Source organism: Esox lucius, chromosome 11 (genome assembly GCF_011004845.1).
Source record: "Esox lucius isolate fEsoLuc1 chromosome 11, fEsoLuc1.pri, whole genome shotgun sequence".
In the NCBI taxonomy this organism is placed as follows: Eukaryota; Metazoa; Chordata; class Actinopteri; order Esociformes; family Esocidae; genus Esox; species Esox lucius.
In genome coordinates this window covers 39,329,866-39,334,785 of record NC_047579.1, presented here as the reverse complement: position 1 = coordinate 39,334,785, position 4,920 = coordinate 39,329,866, and positions in this window count along the sequence as shown.

Sequence of the window (4,920 nt, the reverse complement as noted above, 5' to 3'; positions counted from 1 at the left end):
CCCAAATTAACGGGGAGTAACAGACAAGCCAACAAGCCTCATGCTTCACCACACACACAGACACACAGACACACACACACACACGATATGCCCTGCGCTACTTAACATTTGACTCCTGCAGTTGAAGCAGTGTGGAGGAGAGGGAACCCTGAGGCCATATGTGAGCAACAAACCACATTCCCCCAACACGTCCAACTCAGTCGATCCACATTGGTACCGTTGAATAGGTTTCCTTTACCATTAATACCTAATGATCCGATCATCAAGAAGGTCAAGTTTGTTCCTGGAGTATGAGATCAATGTTTGTTTGTTCCTGGATAATGAGATCAATGTTTGTTTGTTCCTGGAGAATTAGATCAATGTTTGTAAGAAATGTAAAGTTCAGTAATCTTTGCCGCATTACCCTGGAGGAAAAGGAATGTGTACACGTTCCAGTTGCATTCCTGCAAATGCATACTGGGTAATAACAGGAGAAGTGCAGAAGGCGGTACTGGCAATTTCCAGGCCTTTCTAACTCGGACACAGACAAAGTCATCGAGATTCCACAAAGAAAGAAAAAACAACAGTCAAATGTGAGGAAAAAGACTCATGTGGTTATCCAGTCAAATAGGAGAACACGTCTTCAGCTCCGCCCTCTTCCCCCCTTCCCCCCGAGCCCGAAACCCCACCTTCATCATGACTCCCATTTTTCCACTGGGCCCCCACGTGATCAGAGTAGGCCCAGATACCCAGATGAGCTGTTCAAACAAAGCTGAGACAAATAACCCAGTGAGGAGAAGAAGGTTGGAGTCGGCCATTTTCTTCCACTGCGGTAAAATAAACACAACTGCATTGTGAATCATGCGCCCCCTCCCACCGCGTCAGGTCACGTGACCTGCTGCTGGACACATTAGCCAGATGGGAACATCTGGAAATCCGAGGCGTTCCTTCTCTCCTCCTCCACCTCTATCTTCTAACTTTCCTCTGTGCTTCTCTTTTAGTCTCTTAGTGCAGGTAGATTGGCTGGTTAGTGGTGGCCTGAACCAGCCACCAGGGCTGGAACACTGGACCACCAACCGGACAAAACTAACACCACCGGTAAGGACCAGGAGTCTGAGGTTTTGTGGCCACTATAGCCTGAACACTCTGCTGATGAAAACTGTGGTGCATCAGATGTTCCTGGAATTGTCTTTGAGAGATAAAACAAATGTTTCCACTTGATAAGGTTGAAACCGGGTAGGGTGATGTGAACTCTGCATTCATTTAGGCTGAGGTAAAGTTTACTGACACAGACAGAGATTTTTCATTCTCTCCTCCTTCTATGTCTCTGGTCCATGAACAAATCTTTAGTAGTCATTGAGATTGACCCAAATAAACAGGGTTGAGTGGGGAGGAGGGTAGAATGAGGGAGAGAAAAGAGAGGGAGGAGGGAGGGGGCAGAGAGAAAGACTGGGAGAGGGAGAGAGGGAGAAAGAAGGAAGAGAGCGAAGAGGGTAGAAAGGGAGGGTCAAAAAGAGAGTGTTCCAACTCTTCGTTCCCTATGCAAACCTCATCTCAGTTCCCTCATTTTAAACTCACCTTATGAAAGGTCAGGTCTATTAGTATGTGACCTTGCGTGTGTGTGTGTGTGTGAGCATGTGTGTGTGATCCGCCTTCGTGGATCTTCTGTGGATCCAATTAGCAACCTGAAATTCCAGAAGCTCCTATGTCACAAGTGCAAGATGCCATGAGCCAATTGGACAGCAGCTGCTTCAATTGAGAATCCCACCCCTCATCTGGCCCCTCCTCCAACATCTGGCCCAAGGGCTGAAGGTATGCATGTCATTACTCCTGTCAGCCCCATGGGGGCGCACTTCTAAACCCAGCCTACTGGGATGCGTGTGTGTCGTGCAAATGTGTGTGTAACTATGGGGGTATCTCGCTCAGAATATGTGACGTGGAGTTTTCCTTCTTTTTCTGTCACCAACTCATCACACTGAATCTCCATAGTTCAGTCTGCTCACTGGATGTGCATCTCAGTGCTAAATCACAAAGCAAAAAGGGAAAGGTAGTTGAAATGAAACATGACTGCTTATTGTAAGGTATATATGGGATTAAAACAGGGATTATAAAACATTTTGACAAGCTTTTGTTTGGAATGGTAGCACAGAAAGACAGCCAGCAAACCCATTCATAATGAATTTCAGTTAACAATCTGTATGACTGCCTTGAAGTAATTTTATGTATTTAAATGTTTAAAAATAATAATACATAAATTAATACTTTTATTTCATTTTCTAACACTTTTGTGTGCATTTCATTATTACAGTTGTTGTAATAAGTTGTGGGGTTTACCCTTAAATTCAGATAGTTAACAACAAATGCAGATTCAGAGAAGCATTGCATCAGTACCAAGTACATAATATTGAGTAATTTAGTAAAGAAAGTATTATTTTTACCTAAATTCAGCCTCTGGTTTCTTTTTCAGGAGTGGAAGGTGTGCAAGGTGTGCAAATGAAGAATAAAACAGTCTACTCAGGATGTCCTGAAGCATTTGCTCACTTCCATTAATACCTTTCCACCAAGTGGGATCCAGAGAGCCTGGTTTTTATAGTTCTATCTGACTCATAGAGTCTCAATATTTACAGTGTATTTGAAAAGTATTCAGAACCCTTCACTTTACACCTTTATTGTGTTGTTAACTTTATCAATTAATGACATATACTGATTTACAGACAACATCCCAAAATGACAAAGCAAAACCTGATAATGCTAAAAAACTAAACCTGGTGTAATATCAAACAACTAATTAGGTCAACTGGTCAGTAACACAATTCCAGAGAAGATGGGTCTGTCAGAAGTGAGGATGGGGAGGGGTTCACCAGTCTGTGAAAGACTGCACCGGCAAATAGTGCAACAGTTTAAGAATAACGTTTCTCAATGTAAACGTGTAAAGAATCTTGAGATCTCATTTTCCACAGTACATTATATCATTAAAGGATTCTGAAAATCCAGATAAATCTCTGTATGCAAGGGACAAGGCCAAAAACCAATATTGGATGACCATGATCTTCGGGCCCTCAGGCGGCACTGCATTAAAACAGACACGATTCTGTAGTAGAAATCACAGCAAGAGCTCAGGAACACTTCCAAAAACCATTGTCTGTGAACAGAGTACATCGCTTGCATCTACAAATGCAAGTTATAACTCTACCATGCCAAAAAAGAAACCATATACAGCTCTGGAATAATTAAGAGACCACTGCACCTTATTCTTTCTTTTCCAAAAAAGTCAAAATGGAAGGTTTTGAGTGAGGAACAGACGGGTTAAAATTTCTTTTTTGAAAAGGAAAGAAAAAGGTGCAGTGGTCTCTTAATTATTTCCCGAGTTGTATAAACATTATCCAGAACCACCGCCACCTTCTTAAGATGGACTAAGGTGAAGTGGAAACTGTCCTGTGGTCGGACTAATCAAAATGTGGATTTTGGACGCCACATCCTCCGGACTAAATAAGAGAAGAAGCCTGCATCCGTGATGATGATATGGGGGTGCATTAGTGCACAAGGCATGGGTGAAGGCATCATTAATGCTGAACAATATATACAAGTTTTGGAGCAATATATGCTGCCATCCAGACAAAAAAAAGGCCTTGCTTATTGCAGCAGGACAATGCCAAACCATATTCTGTACGTATTACAACAGCATGGCTCTGTAGTAAAACAGTCTGGGTGCTAAACTGGCCTGCCTGCAGTCCAGACCTGTCAAAACATCTGATGCATTATGATATGAAAAATATAACAAAGGAGACCCCAAACTGTTGAGCAGCTAAAATCCTATATCAGGCAAGAATGGGAATACAGTGCATGTCACTTCCAGAACTATAGCAATTGTTCTCCTTAGTTCCCAAATGCTTACAACGTATTGTTAAAAGAAGAGGTGACACAACACAGTGGGAAACATGCCCCTGTCCCAACTTTTTTGAAACGTGTTGCTAGCATCAAATTCACAATGGGCATGTATTTTTCCAAAAACAATAACAAGTTTCAACATTTTATATTTTGTCTTTGTACAGTTTTCTATTACATATAGGAATAAATGATTTGTACATCATTGCATTCTATTTTTATTTGCATTTTACGTAGCATCCCAACTTTTTTTAAATGGGGTTGTACATAAACACTTAGATCATTCAAAAATTACAAAAGCACTTCATGTTTCATAGGGCAGCCAGCCCAATGGGCCCCATCATTTTCAAACATAGTTAGTTCGGAATCACTTTCTCTAGAGCTGACCATCTGGCCAAACTAAGTAACCGGGCAAGAATGGCCTTGGCCAGGGAGGTGGCCATTCTAACAAAGCTTCAGACTTGGGAGAACCAGCCAGAAGGAAACCCATTCATGTAGCACCATCGATCAGGCCTTTAGGTTAGTGTGGCTAGATGGAAGCCACCACTGAGTAAAGACATATGAAATAACATCCAAAGGACTCTGAGAGCATGAACAAAAAGACTCTCTGTCTCTGATGAGACCCTGTTCAATATATTAAGTCTGATTACCAAGCACTATGTCTGGCAAAAACAAGGCAATGCTCTGTCTGGTTGGTTTGATCAAATACACTTTATACAATACGATTGATCAAATACACTTTATTGATTGATTGGTCAGCCATCATCTGGCTAATACCACCCCGAGAGTGACGAATGTTGGTGGAAGCATCAGGCTATGGGAACACTGCTCATCGGGACTGCAGGGATTGTAAGACAAGAATGAGGAAAGGATGATTGAAGCAAAACACAGAGAGGTCCTTGAAGAAAACCTGACCAAGAACCCAGAGGTCATCAGAATGGAGTGAAGATACTGTAGATCCTTCAGCACAACAATGACCCAAAGGTCTGTAAACACCACACTGTGCTCGGCACAAGTAATCGCTCTGGCCTTCAGTGGAGCCTGAACAAGCTATCA